The sequence below is a fragment of the Phoca vitulina genome, unplaced genomic scaffold, assembly GCF_004348235.1.
Source record: "Phoca vitulina isolate PV1807 unplaced genomic scaffold, GSC_HSeal_1.0 scaffold29, whole genome shotgun sequence".
Classification (NCBI taxonomy): Eukaryota; Metazoa; Chordata; class Mammalia; order Carnivora; family Phocidae; genus Phoca; species Phoca vitulina.
The window spans coordinates 4,381,221-4,404,906 of NW_022589732.1; positions in this window are offsets into that span (position 1 = coordinate 4,381,221).

A 23,686-nucleotide genomic window follows, 5' to 3' on the forward strand; every position below is an offset into this window, starting at 1 on the left:
TGGCTCTCCCTCAACACCAGCCATGGCCTTCTCCAACGGGCGCCCCCCACCTATGCCTCACTGGCCCCCCCAAAGGCTCTGATGCTGTTGATCAGTCTCTTCATCTCAAAAGCCTCTTCCCTGCCTCCCTGCCTCCCTGTACCCACTTTCCCTTTCTTCTCTGTCTGGCCCCTTTTGCTTTGCCCACTGCTTTCAGTGATTGAGTTGAAAGATCTGTCTCTGGCTGTCAGCCCTTCTCACAGGACATGGCCATCCTTTGCCATGATTTCAACTACCTACAGGTAAACAACTTTCATGTTTTTCTCCTCATCTCTGACCTAGTTTTTGAGCATCGAACTCACATAAGCAAGTACATGCTGGGCCTCTCCACTTGGTCATCCCACAGGCATCTCAAGTTCAGCTGGCACAAAACTGAATTAATTGCTTACACCCTCTCCTCCCCACATCATCTGTAGTTACTCAAACCAGGACGCTGGGTGTCACCTTAGGTTTCTCATTTCCCTTCCCCTCCCACCCTTCCTCCTACTACACGTCCACTAAGTCACGGGGATTCTGTCTTTCCAAAACATCTCTGCTCCTTTCATGCTCCCACTGCCTTGGTTGCAACTCTCACGTTTTCCTTGAATTATCTCGATAGATTCCTAGCGCGTTTTCCTGACTCCTCTGTCTTTCCACCTTCAGACCCATTCTCCCCTGGGATACTTAAAATGAAGGTCTGCTAAGTCACTACCTTACTTAACGTCTAGCTGGCGGCTCCCATTGCTTATAGGGGAGAATAAAAACCCTTTGCCAAGCCTGCAAGGGGCTCTTTGACCTGGCCCCCCTATTTCATCTCTACTCTTCTCCCTTTCTCCCTTCTCTCACTCCAACTTAGACCCTGGCCATCAAACTTTTAGAAGTTCTCCCCAAAGCATTATGCTGTTCTACATATTTGCAAATGTAAATCTATGTATTTTGTATTTGCATCTCATTCCCACCTAGACAAGTGCCTATTTCTTCTTGGAGGCCCAGCCCAAGCATTATCTCTCTCTTGTCTTCTCTAACTGCCCCCTCCCTGTCCTCAGAGAGCAGACTACTTTCTCTGATCTGCCACAGTCTATCTTTGTAAGTGATCTACCACACTCTTTTACAGGTCTGTCTCTCTGCTAGACTGAAAACTCCTTAAGGGGGCGGATAATGTCTTACCAGTCTTTACCCTCACCCCTGCACCCTGGGCCTGCCATAAAGCAGGCATTTTTTCCATGTGTGATCAATACATGAACATAGCACCTCATTATCCTTCTAATCAACCAGAATGGAAAACTCAAGAAGCCACCTGTGCTGGCTTCAGTTTCAGTGCCAGTCGCTCAGTCTGGGCAGCTCAGAGCAGCTTCCTGAGCCTTCCACCAGTGCAGAGAGCATCCAAGCTGCCCTGAAGGGTTCACTGTCATTTGCTGAGCGGGAGTCAACAGCGATCCTGCTGATAGGATGGCCTTTGCCTCCTTGAACCCCAGTCCCACACCCTACAGACTGTGCATCTTAAAGGTCATGGTCCTGGGCGGTCCTTATCAATCAAAGCATCAGTAGAGAAAAAAAAAATCCCACTGTGGGATATGGCGAGACATGTTGGTTTCAAAACATTGCAGATCGTTAAATGAGTAATGTTAATGTGATCTCAGAATAATAAACACACCCCCACATGGATAATAATATTAGTTGCATTATCAGCAAAGGAACAAAAAGCAACATTTGGCTGCAAGGACTATGGAAGAGACGTCTGTATGGGTAATTCCAGGTCTGTTAGGGCAGGTAAATTGCATTTTTTGACTACCATCCCCCCCCCACCCAATGTGGACACTCACTCCCAAATCAAATCTTTCTTCTGAGGTAGGTACATGATTTGGGAGAAATGAAGAGAAGGAGGGAGCACACACGTAGAGGAAGAAAACAAAGGCCTTCGTTTTCTAAAACTGTCACTCACTCTGATTGGGAAAGACTTTCTCAAGAATTGAAAATGTCCTGCACAGGAAGTAACGCTTCATCACACGGCTGATAATCAGCCTCGTGCTTGTCAGGGATTGGTTTTTCCCTTCTGTGGCAAGAGGATGGTCACAGGCGAGCTTGGACATCTTCCCCACCAGTCTGATAGTCATTTAAACATATCTTGTACCTATCTTCCAAAATGTTTGAGTACACTTGTGCTATTGCATCAAATTCCTATGGAAGACTCACAGTGGTGGGGGGGGTTGTCTGCCATTTCAGTGGGTTTCCATGACCAACACACTTCCCCTAATAGCCTTTTTGTTTAGAGGTTCTAGCAGGGGAGCACAGCTATTCGTATACCCTTGACCGAAGAATGGTCCTCCTCTATCGGGGAAGATCGTCCTCTTCGACCGAGTGCACAGCTTCGGGAGGGATGCACATGGAGCAGTGAGGGAGGAAGGGGACACCTGCCTAGCCAGCCAGATCAGCCGAATCAACCCTGGCGATCAATGGGGTGACAGATGTCGCAGCCAGATCGCCCTCACATCCCCCCAGTAGCCTTTTTGAAATGGCAGCTTGCATGGAGCCTGTACATGTATCAAGTTAAACAAAATGCACTTTCTTTCACCCTCCAGCTAACTTGCCCCTGCCTTTTCTCTCTCTGATACCCAGTTCTTTCCCCACCCCACCCCCAATCCAGTATCTTAAAGGACTCTTATCCTTAAAGAAAACAACCAGTCAGCTAATTCACTCCAAGATGTTGGCTACTCAATGTGTTTATATTTAGAAGAAAGATAAGTACTTTATCCAAAGAAATGACTCTCTAATGGTGAAGTTTCTAGCCTTATCATGGGAGCTGGTGGGACTTTCCAGTGCCTCTCAAGCCTACAACATTGGTGGCCACCAGTGATGAGGATACATAAACATGACCCTCATGCCTGGGTCACAATTTATTCCCAGACAAGAGGCTGGTAGCTGTCTTCACGATTATCAAGTTGCCTTTATGCAGTGCCTGTTTAAGCTTTTTTTCAGAAGCACTTAGCAGAATAAGATAAATCCCAAGTCTCCTTGCCCCATACCCAAAGATCCTTAGCATATTGCCACTCTATCCCAGACTTCTTAGGAGGATAGGGAGGTTCTCATCCCATGAGCCCTTAGATGTGTCATTTTTAAGATTCAAGTCATATGGTAATCTTACAACAGATATATAAGGGTACTCATGCATTCATTTATCAATCACTTATTAAGCTCCTGCTGTGTGCCAGAAATTGTTCCAGAGATATACCAAAAGTCAAAATTGACAAAGTCCCTACCCTGGTCAAGCTTGAAGCTGGAAATTGGCTTAAACTATTTCCATCTGTCTCCAGAAAGCAGAACTAGGACAAATGGGTAGGAGTCTCAGGGAATCAGATTTCTGTTTCATATACTATACGACCAAATATGGAATGGTAATGAGCTCCCCATCACTGGAGGTGTGTGGGAAGAAGCTGCATGACTGCTTGTTGCAGAGAGATTCATGCATAAAGCTGGACTACCCATTGCCTTCAATTTTTTTCTTTTAGCAGCAGGGATCTGTTTTTGAACGAAATCTTATCTTAATATAATAAAAAGCAGAGTCACTGGGTTGCAGTGGCAAATATGGCTCCAGAGGCCTCTCTGAATTCTCCTCTGTCCATGAAACCTTAGATATCCACAAGCCGCTGGATGAGGGGATCACGAAGCTCCCAGCTTACCCTAGTGTCCTGGGGATCTGTGAAGCTAAGCAGGATGGCAAAAGCTTCTCACCAGAGTCTTCCCCTCCCTCATTCCTGCTTCCACCTTTCCTGGGAAGCTGCTGAAGCCAGATAAAAGAGGCAGAGATTCTGGGCGTATAAGGAGGACATTTAATGAATGCTGTCTGAGGATGTCACTATAATCCGAAGACATTTTTTTGGCTGGACATAAAGATCATAGCGTGGCTCCTCCAGCTCCAAAAAGAGCACATTACCTGGCATCCTGAACCTTAAGGAAAAGCCAACAGTTTCAAAAGGATGAAAAGGACCCTTGTGGGAAGAAGGCAAGAGACCAGATGGAAAGAAGGCACTCACAGGCCACTCGCTGAAACACATAAGAACTCGTATGCACCATTCTCTGGTGACCCCACGTGTATTCTTTATCTTCTAACATAAGGCTGACTTCCTAGCAATGGACCCTATCATCGCACCCAGATGTACCATGTTTAACTACGAGATTTCACGTTATTCTGCAATCTGGAGCAGGGAGTCGGAGAAGTATTTTCCTTTCAGGTTTCATGCCTGGAAAGTCCCAACCCCATTGGGCACCATGTGCTTGGAAAGGAAAAGCTTCAGCAACTCAGAGGACTTGGGCCTGGCAGCTACTCACTGGCTGGGACTAGCGTCGGGATGTGGGAGGTGGGAGAGGGGAACCTCGCAACTTGAAATAGAGCTCGAAGTCCTCCCAGGCAGGTAGCCACCACATAGAGCTTCAAGTTTGCCCAGTCATAACCTTATCATCCTTCCAGCTAGAATTTTCCTGACAGTTCCAGAAAAGCTTATCGAAATTGGACTCACATCTATCCTCATAGTCTAAACTGTGAGCAAAAGTAAGTGAGTCAGCTGAGCTTTCCTTAAACCCATGGTTTTCCAAAACGTATAACATACATGAAACATGATTTGGTGGGGGGGAGATGTTAATAGGTGTGAGTCAATAGAATTATGAAGAGCACTACTTTGGGTAATTCTAGTTGAAACAAAACTACGTGGGTTTCTATAAAATGAATAGTCCTGGGAATGAAGGGCCCAGCATAGGGAATATAGTCGGTGGTATTGTAATAGTGTTGTATGGGGACAGATGGTGGTTTCACCTGTGGTGAGCACAGCATGACATACAGACTTGTCAAATCACTATGTTGTACACCTGAAACTATTGTAACTTATGTGTCAACCATACTTCAAAAAAAAAAAAAAAAGAAAGAAAGAAAAAGCAGATTCATTACTGTAGGACTTTTCAGAGCCTTGAAGATGTAAATTGTGACCCTCCAAAAAGAGAATAAATTATACAGTATTTCCCAATTTCATTTGAACTCCAAATATTTTATGTCACAGAGCAACTCAAAGCACTCCATTTTTCCTGAAACACACTTTGCAAAATGCTCTGATAAGCCAAACTCTTAACCAATTATATGAATTTAGAGTTTTGTTTTTCATTAAAGTAAGCCAGGATATCCAAAGTACATCAGTGTCTTATCTACCATCTTGGGAGACAGGACTGCACATAGATGAATTGTTCACATGACTGAAGCTTCAAACACCAAAACCATTCAACAATTTTATCTAAAAATCTTACTAAAGTGTACTACACGCATCTCTAATTTTGATTATTAAAAACAAAACAATATATTCTGAGTATAAAAGTAAACACATGCTTATTTTCAAAAGCTTATAAATTCCGAAAAGAAAAAAATAAGGCAAAAGTTACTCACAGATCCATAACTATTAACATTTGGCATAATTTTTCTTATTCTGCATCAAATGTATGCTGAAGTATTTTTTTTAAATGTTTCACAATTCACTTAATGTTTTCTATATCATCAAACATTCTTTGAAAATATGTTTTAATGGCTCTCACTGTAATATAAATGTATCATACTTTACTTTTAACCATTACCTTCACTGGATAAATCAGTTGTTTTTATTATAAATAAGGATGAGCATCTTTTTGCAGAAAGCTTTGTCTCTATTTTTTTCTTTTGAATAGATCTCTATAAGTGGAATTCATATGTCAAAGTATATAAATATCTGTAGGATCTTGATACATACAAATTGCCTTCCAAAGAATTTGCACCATTTACATACTCCCAGCAATTTATACAATGAATAATGAGGGTGTTATTTTACCACACCCTCACCAACATTAAATACTATTATTTTTTTTAAAATCACTGTTAATTTGATAAGTTAAAACTGCCATAACTGTTTCGACTTTTTATTACCATTAAATTTAAACATTTTTATAGACTAATTTGCTATGAATATTTTCTACATATAATATGCCCATTTTTCTCCTGTAGCCTTAACATTTTTCTCATTGATTTGTGTGATTACTGACTCTCAAGATTACTGACTATACTATTTGTGACAAATAATTTTCACAATCTGCTGCTTACCTTTAAATTTGTTCATAATGTATAATTAAATAATCTGGTTTTAAGGCATAAATATGAGTATCTATTTATATAAAAATATGGCTCCTTTTTTTTTATTTCTTCCTTTGTTTTCCTGCTTAGAGGATCCTTTCTCATTGAGAAGTCTGATGAATATTCACTAGATTTCCTCTGGATGTTTTATGATTTTTTTAAATCCTTTTTTATTTTTTAAATATGGTGTGCTGCTTGCTTTTTAAACTGAATAAAACATTTTGTTAATGACTCAGGGTGATAGTTTTGAACAGCATTTAAAGCTTGGTGCATGAAACAGCACATCCCCAGGAGCCACTGAAGTAGGTAGAGAGAATTCTTTCCATTCTCTGTGACCTCAGACTCCTGCGATTTGCTGGTTCTGTGGCTGATTTTCGGTTTTGATGTTTTTTTTTTTTTTTTTTTTTTTTGACATTAGGCTCCCAGCTCTCACTTCCTATTGCAGAGAGCTGTCTGCCACTCACAGCACTCCCTACTTTGAACAGCTCACACCCCAAATCACCATATTTATATTACAGTGGACTAATGATGTGTACAGTTGAGCGTGGGTGTGGAAGAGAGAATCATGTCCTTAGCAAAGATGTTTTCATCCTAATCCCTGGAAACCCTGGATATATTATGTTACATGGGAAGGGGGAATTCAGATTGCTGATCAGCTGACCTTGAGATGTGGAGGTCATTCTGGATTACAGGGTGGGCCCAGTGTAATCACAAGTTTCCTTAGAAATGAAAGAGAGGAGCCAGAGTGTTGGAGTGATCGGATATGAGGAAGACTCAGTCAACCATTGCTGGCTTTGAAGACGGGAGGTGGCTACAAACCAAGGAATTGAGGAAGCTGGAAGCTAGAAGCTAGCAAAGGAAAGCGCATGGGGTCTCCCCGAGAGCCTCCAAAAAGGAATACAGCCCTCCTAGCACCTGATTGTAGCCCAGTGAGAACCATTTCAAACTTCTGACCTCCAGAATTGTAAGACAGTAAATTTGAGTTGTTTTAAACTACTAAGTTTGGGGTGATTTGTTATAGCAGTAATAGGCAGCTAACAAACTGAGTCTAGAAGTCTCCATGGGGTTTAGAGCATGGCCTTGATGACTGCTATTTTGGCTGCTCTGATGTTTTATCCCTGCCCCCCCCCCCACTCTTCCTCCCAATTATTTCCATGGTTGCTGGAAATCTAGCCTCCATCTAGATCATGCACGAGGTGGGGCATTATTATTTTACAGGAATTGGTCTTGACAAATTACGTTGCAGACATTGGGTCAAAGGATGAAGTAGAAGGAAGCTGGAGAGACAAAGTATTTAACAGGTTTTTCAGAGAAATCACATGGTGGACCTTCTGCCCACTTTGGAAGAAAGAACATCCAAAAGAGGGTCATGACCCCTGGACTGGGTGAGAGCATCACCATTTAACCGATGTCTGTACTGGCTCAGATAACCATCACTGTCTGTAGATGAATTCCCCTCTGTCTAAAAGACTGGGTAGTTCAAGGGTGTGAGACACAAGGAATCCACTCAGCAGAAAGAGTTTTTGGGAGTAGATTGGGGAATAAATGGAGTCTATGTCACGAAGAGCCTTGGATCCAGACCAAGTGGTAGAGTGTGGAGTAGCCCAATAAAAATGCAGGTAGACTTCAAGAATATTACATAAGGAAGCATAAGGGAGGCTCAGGAAAGTTGGGGCCAGCACTGGGCAGAGGTAGATCATTTAGTTAGTCTACATTGGCAGACTACACTACACTACACTACACTCAGACCCACTGTGAGTGTGGGTCTAAAATGCATCAGGACATTTGCCCAGTGGCTTAAATGGAACCTGCACTTAGATAATTTATTGTAATGGATGCTGAAGAGGAATCTGAATAGTGTGTCTTCTTTATCCCTGTCTCCCTAATGTCTACCATAGTGTCCTGCATCTTGTAAGTGCTCAATCTTTAAATCCCATTCTGGGTCTAGTAACATAGATCTGATACTGCTCCTTGATAAAAGTTTCCAGCCTTAACATGAAAGATTCATTCATGCAGCCCTAGCTCAATCTTACTTAGGAAACCAAAAGAGCAATGAAGAAGTATTTTATTAATATATTAGAATTCTTTTTTTTTTCCCCAATGGAGAAAAAAATACTAGCTTTCTCTAAGTTATAAGATTTGGAATGATATTTTGGAAAAAAGGGTGTTATAGGAAAACAATGGATCGTGGATCACCACATCAAAAACTAATGATGTATTGTATGGTGACTAACATAACATAATAAAATTTAAAAAAAACAGTTAAAGGTAAAGAAGGAATAATAATAATAGCTTATGTCATAGTTTAATATGTAGTTTTAATAACTGAATGCATGTATGGCATTTAGAGAGCAGTGCCTGGTGTCAATGCACTCACTAGATGCTGACTATCATTCTGATTCTTCAACATTTTTACATGTTCTTCAATGATTAAAAAATAATACCCAGAAAAATATTAACTTGAAATCATAATTTATAACAAGACCAAAGAATATATGTGTGTTATTTTATGAGAAAAGACGGTAGCTAATGGACAATGACAAGACAATCTTTACAAATATAGACTAGCATATGCGACACACAGAGTTATGAAAATGAAAGCATAGATTTAAATATATTTTCTTGGCTGTGTTCATTACTTGAAGGATCATGTAGTGAATCCTTTACTAAAGTAAAGAATATTTCTTCAAGCTTGTATTACTACTACAATTTTTTAATACATTGATTTTTATAGAGAGGGTCTCATTCAAATAGGAAACCCCAGGATAAATGAGCCAAATAAAGTGTTTCACGCTGGGTCTAAAAACATGAGCACCAAGATGAAAGGTAACACAGAGATCAGACGTATTGGGCAATGTCAATGAAGCCATATCCTTCATCGAATAAAATTCACTTTCAAAGTACTGGCTGGGGCACAGAAAGAGTCATAGGAAATTGACAGCCACCCTACACCCAAATGTAAGAAAAGACCAACTCATCTAAAAGACAAATTAAAATAAAAAGTATAAAACAATTTAAAAAACTCCCTTTTAATTAGGAACACTGACTCCATGTTTGCTGTTATGGAGGAGGGGAGAGGTCACATCCATTTGCTGTCATTGAGGAAGCAGTAGGATGGGAAGTGGGTCTGAGGTTGCCAGTGTAGACTAACTAAATGATCTACATTTAATATGAAGGACTGTTAAATGTACAACTTCAAGACCACTGTATTAGTTATTCCAACACTTTCTTCTCAACAACCTGCTCTCCAAAGTTCCTAGATATGCTGATAATCTGAGCCCTTGTTCTTGATGAAAATGCAGTGTTCAAATCTAAGTGAGGCCCAAATGGATTTTATTACTGACTTATGTGAGCACCATTTTCCCTGCTCACATTTGTGGAAACCTACCAAGAAGACAGTAGGTTCTTCTGTTTCTAAAAAAAATACTTCTGAGTTTTTGGAAAAGAAGTTGCTAATCACTGGCAGTTAGTGTGGGTTCACTGATAAAGAGTTATTCCGGGGCTCCTGGGTGGCTCAGCTGGTTAAGCAGCTGCCTTTGGCTCAGGTCTTGATCCCGGGGTCCTGGAATTGAGCCCCGCGTGGGGCGCTCTGCTCAGTGGAGAGCTTTCTTCTCCCTCTCCCTCTGCCTGCTGCTCTGCCTGCTTGTGCTCTCTCTCTATCTCTCTATCAAATAAATAAATAAAATCTTAAAAAAAAAAAAAGAGTTATGCCAACATACTTTGCTTTTGATGGGGTTTCTAGTGTGTGAAGTGGAAGGAGCAGCACAGACAGACACTGTGTACCTTGATTTTGGCAAAGCTTTTGACAAGGTCTCTCATCGTGTCCTTACAGAAGCTGTGGACTGTAGGATAGTATAGTTGATGGAATGTTCTTACGGTGGCCAAAGAACACTGACTGCTGGGCTGACCAGGAGGAAGGCTCTCCTCTTAGTGCTTCAGGGCACCTAGACCTTGGCCTGTCCCAGGACTTTCATCAAAGGAGTTGGATGAAGGCTGTATCAGGTTACCCAGCATGCTCACAACCATTTGGAAGATTTTCAGTTCATGCTTCTGGTGGCAGCCAGGAAAAGGAAAGAGAAGATCTCTGAGATGCACTAGTTTGGGTCCTAGGGAGATGTCCAAACCTGGCTGCACATCAGAAACACCTGGGGCCATGTTGAAAAATATAGACACCCAGACCTTTCCCCAGGCCTACTTCACTAGGATTTCAAGGGGTAAAGTCCTGGCTTTTTTTTTTTAACTTCCCTATGTAATCCACAGACAATCAGCCCAGCATCCCATCTTTAGAACCATTGCATTGGTGGGATTTAGTAAAGAAGCCTTTCCAGGGTCATAATAGAGCTGGTAGTCTAGAGATCTTCAAGGGCTTTCAAACCAAGAGAAAACCCTTCTCTACACTCTGGCTCAATCCAACTTTGACCCTTCTTCATGGGGACAGAGCAGGGCAGGGAGGGGAGGAACACAGCACCTGACAACGAGCGCACTGGCTGTGAAGTCAGCCACGTTTGGAGTCAAGCCTTGTTTCTATGACCTGTCTACTGTGCAAGCGAGAGTATGGGCCTCCATTGTGTACATAAGTGGCCAACTGATGCAGCTATGACCATTATGAGTCTGTTCGGCAAACTCTCGAGTTCTGTGGATCTTGAGTCTGTAGTTTTTACCAGAACATGCTTTTTACCCAGCTCCGCCCAGAGAAGGAAAGAAGCCACCATCTACTGACCATCAACTGTGTGCTGGGCACTAGGTCCCTCACAGATCTAATCTCATTTCCTTTAATGGTCATCAAAACCCTTGTTTTTGCCCATGAGGAATATGAGCCTCAGAGAGGTGAAATGACTTCCCCCGAGTCACTCAGCTAGAAAGGGACAGATAGATATCAAGAATTTGGCTGATAAACTTGCACTGAGGATTCCCCGCGGCACTTTTAAAATGGTTAATATAAGGAGTGGAGAAAGCTTTGCCCTTTAAAAAATCTAAATAGAGACATTTTGAAACTGCGAGGGAGGGGGAAAGTCACACCACCTACACTCCCCACTACCTGAACACTCAGCAAGTAGCCAGAGGAAAAGCCCGACAAATAGACCGTCATCGCTTGGTCTCTTTCTCTTTTTCTTACACACACACACACACACATACACACACACACATCCCTGGCCACCTTATTTAAAATTATAATACCTCCCCAAGTACAGTCTTATTCTTTTCCCCTGCTTTATTTTTCTTCTTACCACTTAACCATCATCCCACAAACTATCATTTGGGTTATTTATCTTGTTTATGGTGACTCATCCCCACTAGAATGTTAGATCCTAGAGGGGAAGAATTTTTGTCCATTTTCTTTATTTCAATATACACATTGCCCAGAAGAGAGTGAACATTGACATTCAATAAATATTTGTGGCGTGAATGAATAGAAAAAGCCTAGAAATGTAAATATCATAAATGTTGAAATTAATTGTAATCTCTTTAGACAGCTACATGTTCTGGCTTTTCTATTACAAATATATATTATTTGTATCATAAGAATTTTTAAAAATTGTCTCTGTTGTCCAGGTTATTACTGATTTCAAGCTAAAGTGAGGGGGAAGATAGGACCAGATTTATCTTCTAGAGGGCAAATGTGCTGGGTATTTTAACTCTGAACCCACTTTCTACCCTTCCTCACTCTGCTCTGTGCCTTGCTCTATCATCCTCTTTGAACTGAATCAACAAGCTCACTTGACCTTTGGCTTCCATTTGGGAAAAGAATGAGGTTGGGCTATCTGTGCCCCGCACAGTCAGGCTGCTACCCATGGGCTGTGTTCCTCTACCCAAGCCCAGTGCCTGGCAGGCACCTTCTAGGTGCCCCTCCTCCCTGGGGGTCTGTAACTGCTCCTGCCCTTGCCTCCCACGGGCCTTTGGGTGTAACAGCTCTTCATCCTCGCATGACCTGGAGCACTTCACAGCCTTTGCTGGTCTTCTTAACTCTGTCCATACCTTTTAAATAGTCCCTTCATCAAATTTTCCTCAGTTATCCAATTGAGTATGCCACCAATGTCTTGCTGGGTTTCTGACTGACAGTGTGCAAAATGGGGAAATGTGCCTACAGTCCAAAGAGCTAATGTCTAATGCCCCGTTTCTTCACCGGTTTGCTCAAGGCCAAAGCCTCAAGGCTCTTTGGGTTCAAATCATCGGAAAACTAAGAAATTTGGGCAAGATGACCTCTGATATTCTGTGATTTTAAGAAACCCTTTGCTTAGATAATGAAATAGTTACTCCTCTATTAGCTAGAAAATGTTAACTTGATCCGGATTCTGAAAAGAGCCCAGTTTTCCAGAACCTTATCCACAATTGTTGTAGCTATACTATTGACAATCAATCTGAACTTGGCAATAAGACAGCCAGCAAATCCCAGTCCTTTCTTTGCCCTCACTTTAGCTACGTGTCAGTAAGTTGCTGTAAAATCGGGGTTACATTTTTTAAAACAATCATTACACAAATAACACATCTTTAAAATAGAAAAGTCAGAATCTGTAGCTAGCAAAGAGATAATTCCTGAGCACTTGCTGTGATGAGCACTGGGTGTTGTATGTAAGTGATGAATCACTAAATTCTACTCCTGAAACCAATATTACCCTCTATGTTAACTAAGTAGAATTTAAGTAAAAACCTGAAACCACAAAAAATAGAGAGAGAATTACTTTTAACATTCACAGTTGAGTTAATGTATGTAAAATGCTTACCATGGGGCCTGGCACATTGTAAACAGTTAAAAAATGACACGATTACCCACCTCTCTTCCTTCTCTACACGCAGACAGCTTTCCTGATCTGCCCCTAAGGATTCCATCCTCATTCTCGTAATTAACTGGGCCCGTGTGCCCTTCCCTAGACACACAAGACACACTGATGGTGTTTCATGGTATCTCCATTAGAGACGTTTGAAGATTTTAAATAAACTTGACACTGAAATTAACTTCAATCGGCAGTCGTCCCCCCTTGACCTTCCTCCTGTGCCAGATACTGTAAGTGTGCAGAGAGAACAGCAAGGCACCATTGGAACCCAGTCGATCTGGTGACTGAAAAAGGCAGTTTACGTTCTTACTCCCATTTATCCAACACATATTTATTTGATGCCTGCTGTGTTTTGAGCCATGGCAGAAACACCAGGATGAATCAGATGTTAATGTTTTCTTAAAAGAAATGTCTGGGGGCACCTGGGTGGCTCAGCCGGTTAAGCCTCTGCCTTCAGCTCAGGTCATGATCCCGGGGTCCTGGGATCGAGCCCCGCATCGGGCTCCCTCCTCCGCGGGAAGCCTGCTTCTCCCTCTCCCACTCCCCCTGCTTGTGTTCCCTCTCTCGCTGTGTCTCTCTCTGTCAAATAAATAAATAAAATCTTAAAAAAAAAAAGAAAGAAATGTCCGTCAGAGGGTGGGGAAAATCAGATAGCTTATGAATACAGGTAGAAAGTGACGTGGGCCACGGAGAAGCAGGGCTGGAGTGCTGTGGCCCTTCAGTGACGGGAGAGACTCGAGAAAAAAGAGTAGAGTTCATACAAATGCAGGTCACTGACGCCTGCTGTGGGTAGTGACTCAACCTGTCTTAAGACAATTACCTTAAATGTAAGGATGTGGTCCGTGTCCAGGGCATTTTGTTCTGCCAGGACGGAGATGCTGGCCAAGTCTGCCATGTTGTACGCCTTTATAACCGCAGTCCCCCTCGCTGCCACAGCCACGGTAACTCCTACCCATGGCAGCAATGTGTCCAGCACTTCATCTGGACCTGTGCCCTTTGCCAGTCTCATCTTGATCAAAATGGCCCCTCTATATGTCCGTTGTCCTTCAGGGTCCCTGGGTGGCTGTGGCCAGTCCTCAGAGAAATACTCACCAGCGCCATAGGCACCATGGACGTGACACGAGAGACCTCTGAAGCCATGAGTCTATTCTGTCCATGTTTAAAGCACAGTGGATACTTAGTCAAGGTAATAACCAATCAGTGGGTTTTGACCAGCTCAATCACAGAAAAACCTCAATAACTAGCTGGGACACTGCAAAGGTTAATGCAACTTCGGTTTGGTTATCACATTGAACTCTCTATGAATGGCATCAGCTAATGTTGTGCCAAGTGCAATCTACTCACCAAAACTTGGAGGCCCTGACTGAGAAAGCCACAGGGTTTTAACAGCTAGACTTGTCAGATGAAAGGACAAACGTTTTTAGATAAAACATATCACAAGTAATTACATTGGTTTCATGTTTTAAGCATACTAATGGCAAATGGCTAATGCATGTGGCTTTGTAGATGTCTTTCCGAGTTGCATCTGTATCTTTGTCAATATAACAACATCTTACCTGGGTATAACACCGTGTGATTTGGGTAACACATCATTCTTTTACAAGACTGTATTCTGGAAAGGTCAGCACTGTGCCAGCCCACCCACAGCCTCTTCTGTGGGGATCCACCCAGCCCACACTTCCTGCTGAAGGGGCAGGCCCAGACTGCCACATTAAGTATTCAGTGCCCCACCTCCTCTGTCCAATGATGACTAACCCTGGCCCAGGCCCCTGGGCCAACTGGACACACAGGGAATTACAGTCTGCCCTAAAAGATGGACTGGACCAATCAGATTCTCTCTTAAGGCCCTGAACTTGAAGCAAACATAGCCATCAATTAGTACTAGGACCAGAAGAAGACATGTAGTGTGTTGCCTAGTCATAGAAATAAAAAATCCATGAGCTCCTGCAGCTGAACATCCAGGAGCCTTTGTGAGCTCTGGGCTCCTTGAGGCCAAGACTTAATATGGCTCCTGTTCTTGGATTTCCATGAAAATTCCTTTATCATTTAAAAATAAAAATAATGTGACAGGGGTGCCTGAGCGGCTCAGTCAATTAAGAGGCTGACTTTTGATTTTGGCTCAGGTCATGATCTCAGGGTCGTGAGATAGAGTCCCACTTAGGGCTCCATGCTCAGCGGGGAGTCTACTTCTCTCCCTCTCTCTCTCTACCTCTCCCTCTGCCTCTTACCCTGCTTGGGCTCTCTCTCTCTCTCTAAAATGAATAAATAAACCTTTATAAATAAATAAATAAATAAATAAATAAATAAATAAATAAAACGTGACATAATACAATATGCTAAAACCCTTTGTCTCCAGCTGACTTGAATGACTTACTATTCCTCGCACGAAGAAGAGCCAGACTGAAAACAATGAGAAATTAAAACTGGGTCCCAGCTGAACTCCTTCCTGGGCCATGAAGTCTTCTAGAGAAATCATGAGAAGAAAGACAAACTGGCAATGTCTTAACCACTACTGGGAAGGCAATAGAAACCAAAAAAAAGAAAAAAGGGAACCGAAAACCTTTAAAGACGACTTGGAAAGTGTGTGCGTGTTGAGCCCCCTTTTGAGTATACGGTGACTTATAGAACCAACACCATGAATGGAGAAGACACGGCCTCCTCAAGCTCTCTCCCATGAGCGAGACGTAGCATTTGAACAACCAAACTTAAAATAGACGACGAACGACCCACTGCTGGTGATGAGATATACTAAAGGCACAGGAGTCACAAGTGATGGAAGCCAGTTCACAAGAAAAACAGGATCGGATTTGAGGCCACCTCAAAAGCAGGTGCTCAGTGTAGGGCGTGTCTACATGGCCCTAGTTTTTGTTTCCACTCGGCTTTGGAAACTAAATGACACTGCTCTTTATTTAAAAATGTAAATGTATTGGGTCATATAGACCGTGTCTAAATAAAACACAGTTTCCAAATATCGCCTCAATGGTGGTATTCCATGGCCAAAGATATTTCATGGCTTAGAGTTAAATACAGTTTGGCCACTATCTAAATATTCAAATTGATTTAGAAATTGAATGATTATCATGCTTGATCCATGAAGACATTCCAGTAGTTTAAAAACTAAACTGTAAATTGAATTTCTCACTACTCAGATAAATTTTTTCTATGCCTGCATTATACTAATTGTGTCTGCTTGTCAAGGGGAAGCAGTGTGGTGATATGGCTAAGTTACAGACTTTGGAGACAGACAGGCTTGAGTTCAAATCCAGATTCAATGACTCTCTAGTTATGTGGCCTTGGGCAAGTTTCTCCTGCAGTGTCTTTATTTCTCAAATAAGGATGATGATAATAATAGTACATACCTTACAGGATGTTGTAAGACTTAAATGAATTAATGTACATTAAATGCTTAAAGCAGGGATGCCTGCGTGGCTCAGTCAGTTAAGTGTCTGCCTTTGGCTCAGGTCATGATCCCAGGGTCCTGGAATCAAGTCCCGTATTGGGCTCCCTCCTCAGCAGGGAGCCTGCTTCTCTCTCTGCCACTCCCCCTGCTTGTGTTCTCTCTCTCTCTCTCTCTCTCACACACATAAATAAATAAAATCTTGAAGAAAAATGCTTAAAGCAGTCCCTGGCACATAGGAAATAATCTACAAATGTTTGCTTCTATTACTCGTATTATTTTCATTGAACTCACGAAGTAAATCATTGAGGACATGGAAATATTGTGCTTGGTGTGTACTTTTGTAATTTTGTTTAAAACTCACAAGGGGAGGGTAGGAATTATCATCTCAATTTTACCGTTGCAGATGCGAAGCATAGAAAAAAGTTAACTAATTTGTGAAAAGTTGCCTGGTTATTAACTGGCAGAGTTAGGATTCATTAATTCACTCAACATGTTTTTATTGAGCACTGGCTACGTACTATCCTAGGTGCTGGAACACAGAACCAACCAAACATGCTTGCTTTCATTGAACTTACTTTCAACTAGGCGAGACAGTCAAAAAACAGGAGAAGTCAGTAAAATGTATAGTAGGGGGGACAGTGGAGTGTTCTGAGTAAACAAAAACAGGCAAGAGGAGAAAGAGCATGTGTGTGTGTTGCGGGGGAGGGTTGGAATTCAGAATGCAATTATGGCTAGCATAGGTAACTAGGGATGGTCTTAAAGGGGGATGTTTGAGGAGAGGTTTGAGAGAGATAAAAGTCATGGGGTATCTAGGGGAAAATGTTCCAGGCAGAAGAGAGAGCATGTGCAAAGGCCCTGAGGCAGGAATGTGCCTGGCATGTTTCAAGAAGAGCAAAAGGGCCAGTGTGGCTGAAGCAGAGCAAATAAGGAGAACAATAGGAAATGAGGTCAGGGAGGGCTCAGCTAACATTGGTAATTGTTCAAGAGAACCCTGCCCCATGTTCCTGTTAACTGGGGTTCTGCCTCCACAAAGCCAACACATCTTAAGAAGCCACTGATGGAAGAGTCTCCCGCTTGGAAAGGCCATCTCACCTCCCATCCTTTCCATCCTGTAGAGAGGAAAACCCAGGCTTGGCGTTGGCAGTCAGGTAGTTCATCAGAACTGGAAACCACCTAACCAGCACCCCCTCAGCCCACTGGAAGCAACCATGACGGTGGTGCTCAGAGCCCTTGCAGAGATGTGCTGTGGTCTCTCTGAGCTCATCACCGCACCTCCCTAGGCAAGAGTTTCAATTCAAGGTCATTTTTGGTTCCTTTTCAGTAGCAGACTCAGAACCAGATCTATTCAAGTGTAGGAACAGTGCAGACACATTAATAGCCAGACCCAGTGGGGGTTTTATTTTCCATTTCCTCCTCCCTCATATTTATTTGTTTCTTCATCTCCTCTGCGTGGTAAAGGTACCCTTGCAGGATATTTTCAGATGAAGTCTGAGAAGGTAGGGTGGAGAATGGAAGGTGTCACCCTAGGTTGGAACCCACTTCTCCCCCAGACCCTGCCAGGCTCTCTGGAGTTGGGCTGCCTGGGTTCAAATCCCCATTCCCCCACTTAGAACTGGGTATGATCATATCTGTTTCTAGTAAGCTTCTAGTGAGAATGGAATGAAATCATTGAATGCTATTGTAGAATTTAGCCAAAATTAGGGACCGCCTCCTGTCCCTGGGGTGCCGTTGCAATGAGAAAGATGTTTCAGGACTCCTTAGAGGTATCCAAATGGTGTGGTTGTATCTGAGTTTCCGCTTAAAGCATGATTCAGATATTTCCTGTGTCCTGTATCCAGTAGTTCCTCTACTGAACATTCTTGTCTTCCTCTGCTGGGTGGTCCCAGACCCCCATCCTGATAAGCCTCTTGAGTTCTTAGAAGTAGCCACGGGGCGGTCTCAGCCCTGTCTGTGGTCTAGAGAAGCAATAGCCCCAGTGCCTCCAATGGGGATGGGATTCCAACTGCACTGACCGCAGCTCCTGGAACAGACTCTGAGCTGTTCTTACGTCGTGAAGGGCGTTGAGGTATGTTTGCAAATTCTCTGGTAGAAATATGAAACAATAAGCAAGTGCCCTTTCTAGACAAGGAGGCTTTTAGTGAAAGAATCTACGGGGCTTATATTTTTCCTCCTTTGGTCGAATTTATCTTTTGGGAAAAGGACACACAGAATTTAGTGAATGTTGTTCAGTAGTTGCAGCTTATTAACTCTATGTGTTCCTGTAGAAGGGAAAAAAGAAATCACTACACGGTTATGCCAGGAAGTCTCCCATGCCTAGGATATAGCAGACAGTCAGTGTTACTACTGTCAGTGCTGTAAGTCAGTAAATAAATGACACATTAGTAACAGCTACCTCCGTGCATAGGAACAGCCCAAACTATTGCCTTTGGATCATTGTAATTGAAAAAAGTGTCCTAGAAATGTTTCCGTAGCTCACTGATTTAAACGAACAATGTTTTCTTATTGGCCCAGAGCTCCATCTCTGAGATGACTTATCAGGGTTCCTGCCGAAGCTTCAACAGGAAGACCCCCTTCCGATTACGATTTTTTGTTCACGTAGCTCAGGCTCATCATCACACAGGCTCAGTGTCAAATAGTAAAATGACTTTGACACAAACCCCTGAAATGTATTTAAAAGCCATAGAAAGGATTCCTCGCAGACCAGAAGCCAAGTGCAACATGGATGTTGACCCCCGGCTTAACTCAGTTGTAAGTTTAGATTGAGATGTGCCAGGACTTTCTGAAGGATACACCACAGGACAAAAGAATCTGATTTAATGATACAGACCCACCAGTCCCACTCCTCATCCTATCCCCAAAGACATGCCCACCAAAACGTGTGTGCAAGAATATTCATAGCAGCTTTATTCATAACAGTCCAAAGCTGAAAACAATCCAACATCTGATAGTAGTAGAATGCATTAATTGTAGTATATACATTCAACAAAATTCTATTTTTGTATTATTGTTATACAATAATACAATAAAATTATTGTTATACACAGCAACTTGATAGGATCTCAAAACATACTGAGGAAACGAAGCAGAAACAAAAACATACACACTGTATGATTCCATGAGCATGAGGTTTCGAAGCAGTAAAACTAACCTAGAGAGATGGAAATCAGTGGATCTCCACTGACCAGCTGAGGCAGGGAGGGTGTAAGGGAATCGGAAGCGTACAAAGGAGCCTGATGGTTTCTAGAATATTCTTGATCATGATTGGGGTTATATTTCCATGGGGTATACATATGAAAAATTCACCTTCTGTGCATTTAGTATTTGTGCAGTTTACTCTGCATTAAGTTATTCCTCAATTTTAAGAAGAAATATAAGGAAACAAACAAAAAATTAAATCTAGAGATAAATAGGACTTGTGTTTTCTGGGTGGCTTCTCTAAGACTCTGGTATTGCAAACCTAAGAACTATGACTCCTCTGTGAGGAGAGAAAATGTGAATTCCACCTTTTTCCACACTACCCAGAGAGGGGTCCCCACACCGTCCTTCTGCGTTTCCTGTCGTAACTGAAAGGGAAACTTTCACAATGTCCAGAGCCCTTGATGTCCTGCCAGTGAAGGAAGAGGATGCCCTCAAATTCCTTGCAGCAAGACCCACTTGGGTGGCCCTAACCTTGGCTTCCACATGGACCAGTACATCTGCGGAAGGAAAAGTGAGGGTATCTACAGCATACATCTGAAGAGAACCTGGGAGAAGCTTCTGCCGGCAGCTCGTGCCATCTTTGCCCTTGAAAACCCAGGGAGTTGTGAGCGTCCTCTCCTCCAGGAATGCTGGCCAGCGAGCTGGGCTGACATTTGCTGCTGGCCCCGGAGCCACTCCTACTGCAGGCCGCTTCACCTCTGGGACCTTCACCAACCAGATCCAGGCAGCCGCCCCGGTGGCTTCTGGTGGTGACTGATCCCAGGGCTGAGCGCCCATGGGAGGTCCCGCATGATCTCTACTTCAGCAGAGAGCCTGAAGAGACCAAGAGCAAGCCGCTGCTGGAAAGGCAGCGACCCAGGGGGAATTTCAGGGTGAATGGGCTGCTCCGGCTCCTGAATCCCCTGCTACTCAGCCTGAAGTCGTGGCCCGGTCCGGAGTAGGGGCAGGTGCCCTCGGTAGCGACTCAGCAGTTCCCTACTGAAGACTGGAGCACTCAGCCCACCTGCTCCCACTGCCCGGGCCACTGAATGCAGAGGAAAACCCATTGAGTGGCCTTAAGCTGCTCTTCCACAAAGGCAAGCAAAATGGAAATAAGGCTGGAAAAAAATAAACAGCTTCTAAAAGTTGGAAAAAAAAAAAGTGAGTTCCTTACAGTTAGATTTATCCCAGGATTACGATGTGGGATATTTATTCATCATTAACCAGCATTATGGAAAGTTGTGTGTCAGACAGTGGGCTAGCTGCTGGCAAGACGTTGGGGAACAAGACTGTTATATCCCCACTGTAGAAGATGGGGCAACAGTCCAGAAAGCAACTAGACACATTATTCTCTGATTCTGAAATGTGACACAGGCTCTAAGAAGAAAGCATGGGAGAGGTGTTCTATGAGAAAGAGTAAGAGGTGGGCCTAGGAAGAAAGTCTCCCAGAGAAAATCACATATGCACAGAGATATGAAGGCTGGGTGGGAGTCAGCCAGGAGAATGAGGGAGAGAGGGAGGGAGGGAAGAAAGGGGCAGGGGAGAGGAGAAGAGAGAGAAGCATGGGCGAGGACTTGAGTTCTCCAATCTGGGATTCTGGGAGAATTCTAATGTGCCTGAACTGTAGTGGCGGGGAGGGGAGGGGATGCAGAGAAGAGGGAAATGAAGCTGAGGGAGGAGGAGTATACTGGGGCCAGGTTGTGGAGCTCTTGCCAGACCAAGATTAGGGTTCTGATCAAATGCCAAGTATAGTACAAAGAGTCGACGTGTTCTAAGTAAGATCTAATTTACATTTACAAAAATTTCCAAAATTCCAAGAAGAGAATAAACTAAAAAGAAGTAAGAATAGGGGTGCCTGGGTGTCTCGGTTAAGTGTCTGACTCTTGATTTCGGCTCCGGTCATGATCTCATGAGATCGAGCCCCAAGTTGGGCTCTGTGCTCAGCGGGGAGTCTGCTTGAGATTCTCTCCCTCTGCCTGCGCCCCCCCACCCACTCTCTCTCCCTCTGATCTCTATCTCTGTCTGTCTGTCTGTCTCTCTTTCCCCCTCCTACCCCATCAAACCCATGTACACACATTCACAGCAAACCCTCACACACTACCTGCTAGACCCCAGCTGCAATGAGAGTGCAGGAATGATGGTGCACACTCAGGGCCCCACTACAAATTCCAATGCATCACTCAGTTCAAGGAAAGGAAATCAGGCGTAAATACTGCATTTACTCAACGTCGACTATGTGCCAGGCACTGTGCCATGTACTTTTACATTTGTTAGCTTGGAAACTGTGATGGACTTCATATGTTGGAATCTAAATTGTGATGGTGTCAGGAGGTGGGGCCTCTGGGAGGACATTAGGTGATGTGAATGGAACCCTCATGAATGGGATTAGTGTCTTTCTAAAAGGGCCCCTGGAGAGGTTCCTTGCCCCTTCCACTATGTGAGGGTATATCAGATGATTGCCATCCATGGATCAGGAAGCAGGTCCTCACCAGACACAGAACCTGCTGGGAACTTGATCTTGGACTTCCCAGCCTCTAGAATATGAGAATAAATTTCTGTTGTTTATAAATCAATGATATTTTTATTATAATAGCCTGAACAGACTAAGACATATATCAAATTAGATATTATTATTTCCATTTTAATAGGTGAGGAAACTGCAGCTTGAAGAGATTAATAATCATTTTATTGATGTCTCACAGCTATCTTAAAGGGCAGAGATAGGATTTGAATTCAGAACTATATGATGATCCCTTTATGAAAGCTGTATGTCATGTTTATAACAAACATCAAGAAGAGTCATCCAAAGGAATGACTCTCTAATGGTGAAATTTCAGACTTTAAAACACCTAGATGAAGGCAGATACTTTTGAGCACTTGCTATAGGCAACACCTTACTCTACCCTGATGGTGACTAATTGCAACCCAGCTCCATGCACAGCAGCTGGCGGCCAGTGACGTCTGAGAGCAACCATTAGGAGGTGGGGGTGGCTGCACAACTCCACAAGCAGTGACAGCAGAGCTGAGTTCAGCTCAGGTTTGCTTGGGCAGGTACAGCCTTGAGTCACTCTGTGGCCTCTTACCCTGGGTTTCACTACGAGTCACATCTGATCCAGCTCCAGAGACAACACCACAGTCTTGTGGGGAGAAAATCAGAAAGGGCATGAGAGGCTCACCAATCCTGGGTTTCTTCCTGCCTGTGACGGTGACTTTGCCCAATCACCAGGAACAAATTTCTATACCCTGGGGACCCCGGGAAGAAGGATGAATCAGTTAGAGTTTGATCAGAGAAGCAGAGCTGCTCTGAGTGACACAGAATAAGGGATTTGTCATAAAGGTTAGACCTTGCCCAACGATGGAAGCTGGTGGAGTCGGGGGCAGCTTGTGGCCTCTGCACCTGGCGGGGGCCTCAGCTCACTGTAGGTCAGCGGCTCTGGGAATCAGGAAGAAGCACGGGACTTAAAGCAGGGCAAGCAACCCAAACTGGAGGCACCGGAAGCACCAGAAGCAATGAGCATCGGCTGCAACCCATGGCTGCCTCTCACGGCCAGCGATTTGACCAACACAAGGCACCTGCCAGAGCCAGCACCTTCTCCATGGACCTGCACACACAGCGAGCCGGTGGCTCGGAGACTCTGTAGGAGGAGGCTGGGTGGCAGCTGGAGGAAGTGCGGACTCAGGTGTTGCTGCACGCCCAAAGGAGGAGCCTCTAGGTCAGCCTGAGCTGGGGGCCTGCCTGGAGCTGATAACAGTGCAAAGAGGAATACAAGAAATATTTTGAAGGAGGGAAGTAATGGTTCGTGGTGCCTACTTGCACACTGGAGCAGAGATGCTAAGTAGGAGCCAAGATTCCAAGCCTGGGCACCGTGAAGAGACACAGGGAAGCTGGGGGTAGGGCGTAGAAGAGAGAAAAGAGGCTGTGTTCCATATGGAGATTCTGTAGGTCCCACCAAAGATCAGTGTAACCTGCCTGAAGAACCTGGCTAGTTGAGAGCAGAAGGGATGGGCGTGAGAGGAGGCCTGGCTGAACTTGGGAATGCCCAAACGCAGTTGACTTAGTGTCCACAAGGTGGTCATCATGGCCACAGTCAGGGTCCCTTGAGAATCAGATGGTACATTCAAAGGGCCAAAGAGTGATCATGAAGGGACTGTTTACAGTGATCATGAAAGATCAACCAT